This window comes from Suricata suricatta, chromosome 16 (assembly GCF_006229205.1).
Source record: "Suricata suricatta isolate VVHF042 chromosome 16, meerkat_22Aug2017_6uvM2_HiC, whole genome shotgun sequence".
NCBI lineage: Eukaryota > Metazoa > Chordata > Mammalia > Carnivora > Herpestidae > Suricata > Suricata suricatta.
Window position 1 is genome coordinate 23,024,494 of NC_043715.1, and position 16,175 is coordinate 23,040,668.

Here is a 16,175-nt window from a genome sequence, read left to right on the forward strand (position 1 = left end):
TTGCTTGATAAGTATTTTATGTCTCGGCCTCATGGATCCTTGATAGGAAAATCATTGGTACAATCATTACCAGAACTTTCTCTTTGGTAGGGACAAATTATTGGGTGATTTAGATAACCATAAAATTAAAATAATCATTTTTCACTGAATTTTTCTTAAAGACAATTTTAGGCAATTTTGCTAAAGATATGTGCATGTATACTTCAATTTGAGAATCCAAAATCAATCAGTAAATTATAGTTAAATTCATAGTTTTTAAGATCTTGGGGATTTTCTTATTCTCTATTCGGCAACATTTCCTTGGTATTGTAGGTCAGTGATTTACCTACACTAGCCTCCCTTTTTCTGTGATTCTGCCATTGGGAGTTCAGTTACATCATCAACTACGGATGGATGATCCTCCTCTGATCTATGGCCAGAAGGTCAATAGCCTAATTATAAATCACGATGACTGTGCCATTCACCTCACTCCATCCCATCACTGTATCATCTCAAATCATCACAAAAATGATAATTACAGTACTACAGGATATTTTGAGAGAGAATGACTGCATTCACATCAATTTTATTAATGTATATTGTTATTATTGTTCTATTTTATTATTAGCTATTATTAATCTTATTGTACCTGATTTATAAATTATATTTTATATATTATACGTAAGCATGTAAATGAAAAAAATAAACATAGTATATAAAGGGCTCTGGTCTATGAGCAGCTTCAGGCATTCACTGGAGGTCTTGGAACATATATCATGTGGATAAGGGGGTGCTACTATACATTGGTGATTGGGCCCCAGAAATCACATGGGAGCATTTAACCATATCTATTTTTTTTAAACCTATACTGGATCTTTATAAGACTCTCATTAGTCTGAAAGTTCATGAAAAATATATAGTACAGAAAACCCTATGTATTCAACTTTTTGCTCCTTACCAACCATACCCACCAGGAACTCAACCAAAAATCAGGAAGAAAATAAAAAAGCATGAGGATATCAATGTTTGTGACACAAAGTCAGGAGCTATTACTGGTTGTTTATTTTATTTGGAGCGTTATTTTAATTATGAAGTGATATAACCCAGCATAAATTCATTTTCAAGTGATATAATGGGACTTGCTACAGAAGAGCAAAATGGAATAAGCTTCACTATCTGTCCCTACCAACTAAGCTTCATGTCCCTCCTCTTTGCTCTCATGCCATTTTCTGCTGGCCTTTATAAAAGCACTTATTACACTGTATTATAACTCCTTCCCTCCCTCCCTCCTTTTCTAGTTTTTTCTTTCTCCCCCTTCTTCCTCCCCTCCCTCTTCCTTCCTCCCTTCTTTCCCTCCATCCCTTCTTTCTCTTTCTTTCTTTTCTCCCTTTCTCTCTGTCTCTCCCTCCCTCCCTTCTTTCTCTTTCTCTCCCTATGAGCTCTTTTGACAAGTGGCTGGTTTTTCTCTCTGTGTTTAATATTCTTGCAGTAGGTACCTAATTTCTACCTACTTTGTAGTTTGAAAGCATTTTTATCAGTGCATTTCAATAAAGCAGTTCTTAAGATCTTCCTTGTGATTAGAGTTATTTACAAGAGGACATAATTAATGCTGATAAAATGTGTAAAAGAACTTCTGTTAATATAGCTTAATTGTATTTATATTTAGCATTTGGAGGAAAATTCTTGCTTTCATGAAGTGCTCCACTGTATTTCTTTTTTATACTATCTGTAACTATCTGTTTAGAAGAAAAAATAAAAACAAGAAATCACATTTTATAAGCAGGTTAACAGTAACTCCAAGCTAGTAATGATGATGTTAATAACAATGTTAATAGGTACATAAACATCAGTCATCACAGCTATGTTTGAATTGTGCTCTCTGCCCCTACAGGTGCACAGCTTCCCCCTTGACCAACATCTTCCACAAGAGTTAGACACTTCTTACAACTGATGAGCCTATGATACAGCAAAACCCAGAGTCCATTCTTGGCATTATGATTCACTTTTAGCATTGCATATGTTGTATGGTTTTAAGTAAATTTATAATGATATGTACTCACTATTATAGTACCATAAAGACCAGTTACTTTGCCCTAATATGTGATTTTATATAATATTTTTATATGATTTTATTTTTAAAAATTTTACTTTTTTTCTGAGAAAGAGAGAGACAGGGGGAGGGGCAAAGAGAGAGAGAGAGAGACAGAATCTAAAGCAGGCTCCAGGCTCTGCGCTGTCAGCACAGAGTCTGATGTGGGACTTGAACCCATGAACTGCAATATCATGACCTGAGCCGAAGTCAGACACTTAACTTACTGAGCCACCCAGCCGCCCCAATATATATGATTTTAAGTAAAATATAAGATTTAAACTATATATCATAAAATATGTATCAATGTGCATAGGTAAGTATGTCCTATCCATTCAGTTCTATAATTGTTGGTTATGACACATTCTGATTCAGTATAGTCTACACACACACACACACACACACACACAGCAGAAGGTAGTTTTTCATCTCAGTATCCCCAGTGATAAGCAGAGGGTCTGGCGAAACTATGAACCTCATGATGTATGCTTTAAATTAAAAGCAGAAATAGCCTATTTAATAACAAAAGCAAATATTTCTTTCTTCACATTGTATGTTGTTGCCATTGTTAATAAATGAACCTTGTAACCAACCAAATTTAAGATACTCTCACTGGGGAGAAAGACTATGCTGAAATTACATTTTTAAATAGTGCAGCAGTTACAAAGGAGACAAACCAGACAGGTCATTTCTATCCTCATTTGCCTGTACTCTCAGGTCTGAGGGACCTTTCCCAGTTTCTAAGTCAACACAAATCAAACATAATCACACCAGTTTGTCCTTTATGTTTCACTGCCCAAGTATCACACTATTACCCAGTGTCCTCTGGGCTGCAGCTAGAGGCTTTTTATCTTGGCATCTAAGGCAGCTCGGTGATATCCCTGATGTTAGAGTCTCAACTAATCACAATGGCACACAGAGGTAAGGTCAGCCCAGCTTTTAAATGCTAATTGTTCTGCCCACAATCTTCATTTACAAAGTTTTTAAAGGCCAAGCTTATATAGTAATTAGTGCAGGAGGCAGACATATGTTCTTTAGTGGAATATCCCAAATAAGATAACATTAGGATAAAAAAATCCTAAAGGAAGTCCAATAGAAAGGTTGCTTATGGGTAGGAGGGAGAATAGAGCCGTGGATTACACCTGAATATATAAAAGCAAATTGAAAAAGAGCACTAATCTAGGGCCTGTTTCTGCTTCCTCCCCTGTCCTTTCTTTTGCATTAGTAAGACCTCTTCTCTGCACCACGGATTTACATGTAGGTTAATGTCCTTAGGCTCATTATTTCCCGCTGAGATGAGAGTGTGTATCTATCAGTTTACTGAACACAACCACCACCTCCACAAGAACAACAATAAGAAAAAAGAGCTATTTTTATGCTATGACATTTCCATCTATCTTTCAGGTTCAATATTTATTTGTTTTACTTTTTCTTTGTTTCCTTTAAGTTGTCTAGTTGTTTTATATTTATAGACGAAAACCACTCTCGGCTGTCTGGATTTCCCACTGCAGCGGTTTTGATAGCAGAAGCGTATTATAACATAACCTGATGGAGCATTACAGAGTCAACTTTGTAAATGCATTTTCTGGTGTTTTATCCTGTGTGTTAGTGGTTCTCCGGGTGTGAGGGCGATTCGCCAAGTGCTGAAATTATGTGAAGGGCCTTTGACTTTGCAGTGTCACCAGAGGATAAAGGGGAGGGCGCAGAGACACTTCTGCTCTGCGGATAATACTGCAGCCCCTGGGCGTCCCGCCCCCCACCTCCAGGGCATTCGCCATTCGGAACCTATTCTGTGTCTTCTCTGGAACCATTTTCCAAAATTGTATGTTTGTTTGCGGTGTGTATTTAAAGGGTACACGGGGACCGAAATATAACCATTTGCCTTTAAAAGACAAAACAAAAATATTACCCGCATTGAGTCTGTTTTGGGGTATCTCACATTAAAATTCTCATTTTAAAATTTTAGTGAATTGTTTGTTGTGTGCAATCCATGAGATCACACTTGGTACACTTGGGACTCCACTGAAGGACAACCGCTTGACCGTTTTTCTCACCAACCATGTGAAGCAGGAGCCCAAGGTTTGCAGATAACCTCATGGTTAGGGAAGGAAGCAGATAGTTACTAACATTTGTCCAGTGCCGTAACTCATCAGGCTTTGTACTAATCATTCTCCATCCCCTATCTAACTCTACCTTCAATCCATCTCTGTGCAGTGGGTGTCTCACTTTAGAGAGGAGAAAACTAAGCTATGTAGAAATTAATTAATATGCTCCAGGGTTACACATCCCGCACTATATATGCTAACCTTGGAATTAAGAATCATGATGACAATGAAACTCTTATCTTACAACTGATGACATCAGATTACAAAATAATGGTGTCTAGTACCTCTTATTTTAGTTTTTTCATAAGAGTGTGGGAAGAGAGTGGACTTTGAAATCATAAAGTGCCAGAATCAATTCTCAGTTTCATGAGGGATCAGGTATACATATACACAGATAGTATAGAATTATGTCATTGGAAAGAATAAGAATAAGAATAGGAATCTTGATGAGTCGTACATCAACACAGTTCAATTATTTCAAGTGATATAAATAACGTTCCCTTAACACTGGTGGTCACCAATTATAAGTATGGTAATGTATAAAATTGAGAATGCTAAGATATTTTGAGAATGCATTTTATAGAACATTTAAATATATTCCTGTGTACAGATATATATGTTAAAATTTACACTGCATTTAAGTGTTATGTGCTTATATTGAAATTATATATTTTAATTTGGCTCTTGTGGGTTAAAGAAAGTCAGGGCTGTACTTATTTTCCTTGAACTTCATTACTGAAAGCTAATGATCTTCTATTCTATTTTATTACACCCTGCAGTTTTTTGAGAAACCCGTAATTTCTAAGTAGCACCACTAATTAACTAGATGCTGCTGTTTGCATACAAATAATAGTTACTGTAATTCTATTTATCTTTATATAAGAAACAGAGCACACTGCAATGATCGATGCCCTTTCAACTTGATCGCCCAGCTTTCTCAAACTCCCCCGTGTCACATGTTAAAAAAGACATACAAGAGCTGGTTTTTAAACATGCATAAGTGAGTCCTAACTGGGAAGGAGGCTTGGGGTACTATGAGGTTTCTAGATTTAATGTCATTCAAGTTTGAGCTCAGCTTTTTTTTTGGGGGGGAGGATGTACATGAAGATGAAGGGCAGATACGGTGAAAAGACAGCATTCCTAAGGGGCACTAGTGGACCTCACCACACAGAGGTGGTATTAATTGGCGCGACTTTCTGCCTGCATAAATGCTGTGGGTCTTGGGTAAATAAGAAAAGGAGGCTTTTAAAATTCTGATTTCAACTCATGACTTAGAATTTAATGAAACCGTTCGAGTTCAGCACTTTAATCTCACAAATTGGTTTATCACAGCCTAGTGGCCACTTCTTGTTTTATAATAAGCACAACAAAAAATATCTCTGAACACTTAGAAAATTAAACCAAGGGAAGTAGATGCAATTCTGAGCTCATTAGAAGCAATTCATATTTTCATCTGTCTCATTAGAGAGGTTTTTATGAACTGAAAAATGTACTTCTGTATCTGCGTTTTTTAAATTTTTAAGCCAACTGGTAGGAGCAAAGTTTTCTCATTATTCCCAAACAATATACACATATATTTTTAAAGTACAGCATGAACAAGGAGAAACCCTAAGCAACAAAGAAATGCAGGACGGTGAGACTGTGTTGAGACAGACCACTGTTTTCCAGTCTTGAGAGTTTGCAGGGACTCCTTCTGCATTGTAACTCACGTTTAAGTCCATATTTTGAGGACTTTGTATCTGAAAGAAGTGTAACTGGCATTCTGTACAAAACAACAAGGTGAAAACTTGAAAAAAAAATTGTATGCAGTATTTGTTAATGCCCATTGCTTCAGTATGATAGGAAACGTTTTTGCCATATCAAATACAACAATTGAGTTTTGATACTGGGAATTTCTAAATAAAGTCAAAAGTGAGTGAGTTTTTTGTTGTGTTTGTTTTGTTTGTATCAAATAGTTAGATGCAAGGTAAAAATGAATAAATTTGGATCTGACTTTAGGAAACACTTTTTTTAATGTATATATTTTAAAGTTTATTTATGCATTTTCGAGAGAGAGAGAGAGAGAGAGAGAGAGAGCGAGCGAGCATGCATGAGCAGGAAAGGGGAACTGAGAGAGGCAAAAAGAGAATCCCAAGCAGATTCTGCATTGTCAGCACAGAGCCCAAAGCCAGGTTTGAACTCATGAACTGTGTGAGGTCATGACCTGAGCAGAAGTCAAGAGTCGAATGCTTAACAGACTCAGCCCCCCAGGCACCCCCTTAAGAAACATTTCTAAATAATGCCTGGTTCCTACCAATCTTTAGAATGGGAATATCATCTCTCTAGTTGGGCTATTTTTACAACTTTGATTCTAATACTAAGCAGCAGTATAATTTAAGCCTGAGCACAGCTTAAGCATTCACCTTAATATCCTCCATTTTAAGTATGTTTGAGCTAAAATATCATTGAAAATCATCTAGCATTTGATAAAAGAATCTAAATGTTTATTAACTTCAAAGTGTAGCTTTTAAATGTCTGAATTAAGCATATTGAATAAGATACCTCTACTGCCTTAGTAACTTCTGGGCTACAATAGTTCTCTGGGGAGAACAACACATTGCAGTGTTTGGGGAAAGTCATGTTCCTATGACTTTAACAGAAGAGGGGACCAGTTTTAAGTTTGCATCCACTAATTACAATTCATTTCCTATTTCTTGAGCTTGACTTTACAATTCTAAGTGGTTGGGGAAGGAGGTAGCAAGAGAAGTGTTTCCCATCACCTTGTTCATATCAGTACACTGGGCATTAGCTGGCGTTGACCTCACATTCTCCATTCCCCTCTACTGTGGTTACAGGACCCTACTTCATTTTGGGAATCCACTTCACTGCCTTTGTGAACTGTTGCCAAGTTTTGTGTGCTCTTCATATACAATCTGAGTATCTACTAGAAGCTAAACATTCAGTTTCTGTTTTCTAGAACTCTGAATCTTGAGAAGAAATATCAAAGCACAGATTTTTTTTTTTTAAGGTAACAAAACTATCACGATTCCGCCTTTTACTTTCTGCTGGATTCTTGTAGTAATTATAACCAGGATCTTCAGCCATCTCTTCTATTAGGTAAGATACTCCAAACCTTTGATGCAAATTCCCTTTTTAGCCAGAGGCAGTTTCTGTTACTTTTCCAAGGAAACCCAGACTAACACACATCAGACATCACTAATTGATCCTGTTGTAGGGTGGGCCTTCAATCCACTATGACTTGTGTCCTTAGGAGAAGAGAAGGCACAGAGAAAAGCCATGCAAAGCTGGAAGGCACAGACACAGGTTATGTAGCTCTAAGTCAAAGACGACCCCAGATTCCTGGCAAACACCAGATATTTCTAGAAAGGCATGGAATATATTCGACCTTACAGGTTTCAGAGAAAGTGTGACCTTGAAAACATTCTAATTTAGGACTTCTAGTTTCCAAAACATTGGGTTTAGGTCAGTAAAGTTTTTTTTTTTCTTTCTTGAATTTTTTAATGTTTGTTTATTTTTGAGAGAGAGAGGAGAGACAGGGGGAGAGAGAGAGAGAGAGAGACAGAGAGAGAGAGAGAGAGAGAGAGAGAGAGAGAGAGAGAGAGAGAGAGAGAGAAAGGGAGGGAGAGGGAGACACAGAATCTGAAGCAGGGCTCAGGCTCTGAGCGTCAGCACAGCTGACAGGGCTGTAGGGCTTGAACTCAGGAGCCATGAGATCATGACCTGAGGTGAAGTTGGATGCTTAACCTACTGAGCCACCCAGGTGCCCCAAGGTCAGTAAAGGGTTAAGCCACCCAGTTTGCATCACTGTTATATAGCCCTAGGGCACTAATACTGCTTGTTTTCATTTATTAAGTCATATGCTTATTTTATTGATGAATTGTTATGCATTCCACTTCCCTTCTCTAATCCAAGCACAGGGCACTGTCTGCATCGAATACAGGGGAATCCTGTCCTTAATGGTTCCCCATTAATTGTCTTTTTTTCCCAGTGCCAACAGCCAATTAAAGTACTAACTGATAAGTGCTATAAGGGAGTAAAGCGGAGGGTATTAGACTAGGAGAAAATATCTGACTTACTAAATGCTCTCTCACTTAGGCATCTGACAGTGACTCACAAATATGTGTTAATGAATAAACCACTGAAAAAATGAATAAGGCAATTAAGGAAAGAATGTGAAAAGTAAATGCCTCACCAACCCTGGTATAGGAAGGATTTTCAGAGCTGAGGTCTGAAAGAATGGTTCTGAGAGATCCAGACAAAGAATAGCAAGTAAGGAGGAGAAACAATATTCTAGATAAAGTAGCACCTCCAAGCTTAAGAAAGTATGAAAACACACAATTCTTTTGAGTAATTGTAAATAACGCAGCATGGCTGGAACACAGGATAGAGTGTGTGGGGTGACAGGGGAGACAGAGGGGAGGATATTCCTAAGGAGAAAGATGAGAAGAAAATGTTAATGAGATTTATACGTCTTGCTGAGGATTATAGGTTTCTATCCTGAAGGCCATGGGAGTCACTAGATATTTTTAATAGAGGAAAGCAGTGGCATATTTGCCATGGGGAAAATTCTTTTTTTTCCAAAGAATCTTCACTAACTATTTTGGGCTTCTGCTCTCCTAGAAAATTAATGGGGAGGGATGGGCAATCACCCATTGCAGCCCGGGCCTCTGCTGCTTGCTAAGAGCAGCCTTTCTGGGCTTGTAGTGGTTACATTTTGAAACTGCAGAGCACAGCATAAGCTTCCCCGCTAACGCTCTAACTAGGAGCCTGGATGTCGTCCATCTTTACCATTACTCAAATTCCATCTCACATCCTTGGCCCTAGATTCTTGTCCTTCCTAGATTAAATTTCTGGGATCCTTGTCTATTCTATGGCTCATGACACAGGTTAAAAAAAAAAAGGTGAAATGGAAGCCAGATAATTTGGAGACAGCAGATAAATTTGCCTATAGAATATCATACTTCATCAAACATGATGATCTGCTCTTCAAACCACAACATCAATTACCCCATCTTGCATTACTGTTTATGAAATAAGTTAGTAAACACATAAACTGAGCGCCTACTGTGTGCTTACTTCTGGACACCATATATCTCTGGCAGGAGCCTGAGAGGTTTGTAGCCTCTGAAGATAATTTGGGTGTCAGTTGGAAGTCAGCCCAGAATTGAAAGCCTGCTCTTGCTCTAAGATGTCACCTGGGACCGTATCATCAATCTGCCCACCTCTCCTGAATGGCCCTGATGTCGATCAGTCTGGTTTCCCGGAGTATTAAAGTAATGGGCTCCTGGCTCTATTTCAGCTCTGTCAAAATAGCTGCCGAGCCTTTCTATTGCTTTCCTACAAGGATTTAATCTACTCCAAGTTCCCTGACACATTATAAGGAGGAAATCTGTTTTCTCTGTCACTTTTCCTTTCTCAGGCTGGGGCTGCACCAGAACATCTTTGCTTTGGATCAGACAGTGCAGACTTGCTATGAAAGCCGGCGTTCTCATCCGTGCTATGAGTTGTCTAACTTAATCGCCTTGTTTCTCCACACCCCTGAGGCTTTCTGCACGGTGCTCTCTCTGAAAGGGAGACCTTCTATATACTCTTGCACAACTTATTTTCACCTCCACTGTGAAGCGTTTGACCCCTCAAGGAGAAAAAACTACTTGTGGACCTGCAAAATTCTTTTAATGCCTATAATACTCTTGTGCTGTCTTTTATTTGTTACTACTATCTTTTTCTCCTATTGGACAATAAACTCTTTGATGACAGAAATTGCACTTCAGTAGTAATACTACTAATAATAACGAAAATATCTATTGACTGTATTCTCTGGGCTGGACATTGAACTAAACATTTCTTGTATAGTATGTCAAAGTATCACCATAACAAACTTGAAACTGTTTTCATTCATTTGCTTGCTCTTAGTTGTTTTGTTAACTTTTTTTCAAGATGACACAGAGAAGCTGAGGGATGTGTGCAAACCCATGCAGCCAGTATGTAACAGAGTATGGATTTAATTCCAGTCCCATAAATTCCAAAACCTTCTCTCTTTTAAATTCTACTTCTGCTCCCTGATAATTAACTACATTCGCTAAATACCTTTGACTGTCTAAATCAGTCCCTACAGAAACCCATTTTATAAATGTGGAAAAAGAGACTGAGAAAAGTTGAGCCATTTCACTAAAGTCGTTCAATGTAAAAGCAATGGAGACAAGATTCAGCTAGCTCAAAAATTATATCTCCCTTTATTCTGTAAATACTGATGTATCTTTGTGTTCCTTTTCTAATATAAGAATCTATCACAAGGACTGACAAAGGTTAAATATTTGCTACACTAAATTAGTTGCCTCTTATTTATTTAAAATGCATTTTAAAGTTTATTTTGAGGGGAGGGTGGGGGACAGAGAGAGAGAGAGAGAGAGAGAGAGAGAGAGAGAGAGAGAGAGAGACAGACTGAGCTGGGGAGGGGCAGAGGAAAAAGGAGAGAGAAAATCCCAAGCAGGTACTACACCATCAGTGCACAGCCTGACACAGGGCTCTAACTCAAAGTGTGAGACACGAACTGAGCTGAAATCAAGAGTTGGACACTAAACTGACTAAACTACCCAAGTGCCACTATTTAAAAATCCATTTTATAATGAAAATTAAACAACTCTTCTTGGAAAAGAGACACTGATATCTGACAAATTATTTTCTGCTTATGTCATTATTTGTAGGGAATTCCTTCATAAGGTCCTTTCAAAGCCTTGAGTTCTTCACAAATTCCATTTTCCTGGATACAGTCATGGTGGAAGATTAGACAAGTAACTAGGAGGCATAATTTAAATAAATACTGCCAAGAATATACTTATCCTGATGAGCACAGAGGACTGTATAGATTTGTTGAGTCACTATATTGTACACCTGCAACTAATATTAACACTTTATGTTAATTACAATGGAATTAAAATTTAAAAACTAAATATAACAAGCCTGGAAAAAGAAAATTAAATTTAAGTGCAAATCGTCAAAAATAGTCAAGACGATTTTGAAGAGGGTATGATAACTTGCTTCTAAGATACAATTGCACATTAAAAGCTACATTAAACATTGCTCATTTTAAGGACAAACAGAGCAACAGAAAGAAATAGAAACAGAAGTACACATCAGAACACTGGATTTATAACAAAGCGTGGTGCAAAGTAATAGAAAAAGAAAAGATGGTCTTTTAAATAGTGATGATTCCATTGGATATCCATCAGGAAAAAAAATTAAAACTCTGCCTCTACTCTATATCATATGCAAAATCGCTGTCCATTCAAGTGTTTGGCCTCACTTCCAAAACAGGAAATACAGGGAAGGAAAACCTGATAAATGGCTCTAATGGATGAAACAATGGGACAAACACGAGTGTGGGCTATGCATCAGGATAAGTGCACTGATATCTTCAAAGTTACCCTAAAAAGAAATTTTGTGAGATTGTTCTAGATTTAGAGTAAAAGATGTGAAAAAGACATTAACCAATATAAAAATAAATAAATAAATACTGCTCCAAATGCTAGGAGAAACACGTCCTCTCCTTTTGCACACTGCATAGCCAGGAAGGAAGCCTTGAACGGCCATAGTCACACACCTCCTGACCAAACATGCACTGACTGGTACCAAGCAGCTCACCAAGCATCTCTCTCTCTCATGTACAGATAAGAGGCGCCAGAGCACCTGGACCAGGTGAGCAGTAAAAGTTTACGTGCCTCTAGAATTCCAGTGATGTATACTGGTACATTTCCTTATGGCTAAGCCTACTGATTTGGGTTATCTCTTACTTAATGCAGAATACATCCTAATGGTATGCTTATAAGGCTAAAATTCATACTCCAGCTCTGGCATACACTGGTCAGGGCATGTGGGCATAAACTCACTAAATCACAGCAACCTCTCACCAAAGAAGGCCACATTTCTACCTAAACTGGTCAATGTGAGCATAAGACATGATAATGTATACTCCATATTCATTAATCTATGGCCAGGCAACCAATAAATGGATTGATATTGACTACGTTGCTTAACTACTCCTTCCTTTATCTCTGCAGATGAAAAACTAATAAACCCAACATTACTGGGCATATACAATATCTCTGGCACTGTGTTAGGGGCTTTATGTTTGTCAACTCATTTAATCATAGTTACAGCTCTTAGAGATGAGCTCTGTTCACTTCTTTTTATAGATGAGAAAATGGTGGTTCAAAGATGCTAAGTTTCCCAGAGCCCTTAGGAACATACCCATTCTATGTAAACTGTTGACTATGAAAATATATTTGGCACAACAAGAGGGAAATGCTTGAAAAATATTTTATTGGAAAAAGAAGTATTCTAGTGAATACTAGCCTTTCTGGAAATGTTGCCAAAGGAAAGTGTATGTTATCATTAATTAGGCAATAAACAAAGAAACAACGTTCTGATAAAGAATTAAAATTAAATGAGTAATTTTATTTCCAAGTAAGAGTTGTTATAATTCTATGGAAAGGAGTTTTGAATCTGGAGAAAGTCCCATACTTCTCATTTACAAGCTTAGATTTTACAGGAAACTCATCTTTTTACTCTTGGCCTCAAGATTCCCTATGAAGTGGGGATAGTAATGGAATGCCTGTTCAACCCTGTAACAACCTCCCAAAGAGACATTGCACATACAACACAGAGCAAAGGTCCAGGGACCTACAAGTGCTCAATAAATGTTACTATTATTGTAACTATTATGTTAATTAATCATGAGTTTAAGCTCCTAGTTACTGACTGTTCAGCAAGATATGTTTTTCTGATTTCAGTGAAAGTAAAATAAATTTATGGTCATCCATGAAACAGTCACTGTCTATACTTTGTTCTTATAGAAACAAAAAATTTGGGAGGATTCTTGAAAAAAATTTACCTGGAAAAATGAGGAAAATATATGATTTTATCCATGAAAGAGATAGCAAACTACATAGAAAAAAAAATGTAAACTATTTTCTCTGAAGAGCACTTTTGAGATGTCAATTGGATTTATTTTTCCAGGAAACATTTTTATGGCAAAATACCTTTTACCTTTCAATTTCTTCAGTGGTAGTGTTGCTGCCAGAGTATGTGTTGATCTTTGTTTAGTTTTATTGAAAGCATACATTGTACACACCATTTTCTAAATGAGGGGGCATCAGAGAACGATAGAAATCTCATAGGTTTTACAGAGCTGCCTCATACTCAGATACATTCAGACAGATTGTACAACATTCTTTGAAAAGATAAAATTGTTATGCTGGTTGAAATCACCTGAGTGTCTCTTACAGTCCTTAATTTTTTTTTTCATATTTTGTTAGTTTTTAGAGAACCTTACTAATCTCTGCACTTTCAAAATCTGGCAGAGTTGTTGTCATATTGTAGATACTTAATAAATGCCTTCCATTGCATTGAATGAAAGACTACCAAAGGGCTGCTAAGCACTGATGAAGACTGGGCATCTTCAAGTACAAATAATCAGCTTTCAGACTCACTTAGTTTCCTTCATTGATCCCCTGTCTCTACTCACCTCTTAGAGTATCTCATCGTTCACCCAGAATGATATTAAGGACTCCTGTGGTTTCCATTCCCATCTAGAAGCTGATGACTCACATATTTCTCCTCTTATGTCTGACTTGCTCGTCATATATACGTAAGATCCATTATATAATAAATTCCCATGTATACATAAAAATCTTTCTCCAAATTCACCATTTACCAAACAGGAGTCTTCATCAAGTATGGTCAAAATGGTTAGGAATACGCTTTTCATTTTATTTGAAAACAATTTTTAACAGCACAACTCTATACCTTTGAACATTCCCAGATGGCTCTTTTCCACTTGATTCTATGCCCTTTTGGCTCAGAGCTCTGTTGGTTCTACCTCCTAAGCGTATTCCAAGGCTATCAGCTTTGGTGTCCACGCAAACATACACACGATTATGTCCAATCCTAGCAATAAATCTGTGAAAGATGCATTTTTATTGCCTTTTCAATGAGAAAAGTGAAGTGTGCCTGAGCCCCTTCAGCTCCTAAGTGGCAAACTCAATTTGTTCTCAAGTCTGGCTGAGACCACAGCTGATATAATTCACTGTGCTTCATTACCACCATTTTTTTGATTATGAAGACAAAAATTTTAAAATTCTCAGTTCAATTTCTATATTATTCTGACTAGCTTCACAGGATTATTTGGGCTTCATCTAACAATTGTTAATGGATGAATATTTTAAAAGTTAACCTAAGGAACCATCCGGGATATTACCCACTCCTTTACTTTCCTGGAGGTGATTACAGTTTGTCACAAGGAAATTAAAGAGAGGCATTTCCCCCACTTAAGTGACCTAAGAACCCCTAAGAAGAAAACTAGTCTGCTTAACATATTTCAGGGACTGCCGAATTATTTGTGCTCTACTACAAGGTCACTATAATTCCTCACTAGCTATCAATTGTTTGACAATGGGTGTCATCAATCAGCCTGTAACTTTCATTGCCAAGTGCATTCTATTTTTATATACCCATGAATTCACACATTTAGCTGTTGACAGGAAGAAGTCTTTCTCTATAGGATAAGCAATGAATTGTGTGTTTCATCTGAAATACATTATTTTAAAACATATTATTCAGAAATATCCTTTGCCACAGACAAAAAAGACTTTAAAAATTGTAATATATTCCTCCTTAAAAACTATTTTTTCTATGGAAGGTTTGCTACAGAGAGCAGACTGAAAAAACTGCCTTCTATTCTGCCATTTTATAAAATATGTCTCAGCAAATAGTCATAAATCTGTCAGATATTGCAACCCAGTTTGGTATTATATACTAGGAAAATGAACTCAATAGCAATATAATCTTACTTTCCAATATAACTGAACTCAGGGAAAATATCTCAGGAAGAATTCAGGCATAGTGAGAAAATAAAATCTAAGTACCACAGATATAAAGAAGTTTATAATAGCATATACAACTTTGGATATTGGTGTTTTCCTTTTATTAATTCTAACATAAACCCTCAATCACATCTTTTTTTTTTTTTAATTTGGCTTAGCTGTTTTATTTTTTTTTTCACTGAACTTTCATCTATTTTTCTTCTTCTTTATTTAGGTTTGTCTTTCCATTTGGAATATTGCTGGGGTCCCATTGAGCTATTAGCTTATTTACTCAGGCACCATTTTTTCAGACTTGAGTCACTGGTATCCATATTACAGATATTTATTGATTTTCCTTCTTGCAAATCAAATAGTGTGTTTCCATTTATCAAATGGGAATTTTAATTGAACAGTGTACAGAGCTGGCTTAAATTGTTACTTGAAAAGGTTGAGGGTTTCAACTCTTTAGCTGCCTTTCTTCAGTGAGAAGACAGACAAATGCATTAGGACAATTCATGACCACTCATCGAAACTTTAAAAGAGCATTCGCCTTTTGTTGTTGCAGAGAGGATGTGCTGACTTTGGGTTCTTCTCACCTAAGTCTTTGGAGAATGCTCACTAAGTGACTGACTTAAAAAAAATGGAGTTGATTGTTTTTTTTTGGAAGAACTCTGTCATTCATTGATACTGTAATACCACCTACCATGTTTTTATTGAGTAGTGTAGAAGGGAGCATGTCAATGAAAGCAGAAGATTGAGGAAAAGAGTATAAAATAGTTAGAGCCTCAATAAGGACGGCTCTGGCTAAGTTATATGCAAATTAATCAGAGAAAAAATAGCTTCTTATTGATCTAGAATACAGAGTAGTAAACTCTTTAATTTGACTCTCCACACACTTTATAAACTAGTGGCTCTTTCGCTTTCCAGGTGCCTCTTTTCTACTCTGCTTTTTCTACCCCAAGCTCTATGCTCCAACTGAAACTTCTTTCACTTTTTCTTAATATTTATTTATTTTTGAAAAAGTGAGAGACAAACAGACAGCAAGTGCACGAGTGGGGGAGGGGCAGGGAGAAGCAAGCACCTGAAATGGCTCTTGGCTGACAACAGAGAGCTCAATAAGGGACTCTAATTCATGAACCATGA

The 16,175-nt window shown here is 37.0% G+C and overlaps 1 long non-coding RNA gene across 1 annotated transcript; it reads left to right on the forward strand.

Annotated features, from left to right (window-relative positions):
• The first annotated feature begins 4,490 nt into the window (after positions 1-4,490).
• LOC115281296 lies at positions 4,491-9,920 on the forward strand. Its single transcript, XR_003904215.1, has 3 exons — positions 4,491-4,551; positions 7,181-7,269; positions 9,276-9,920. It is a non-coding gene; the product is annotated as an uncharacterized LOC115281296 (long non-coding RNA).
• Positions 9,921-16,175: the final 6,255 nt, after the last annotated feature.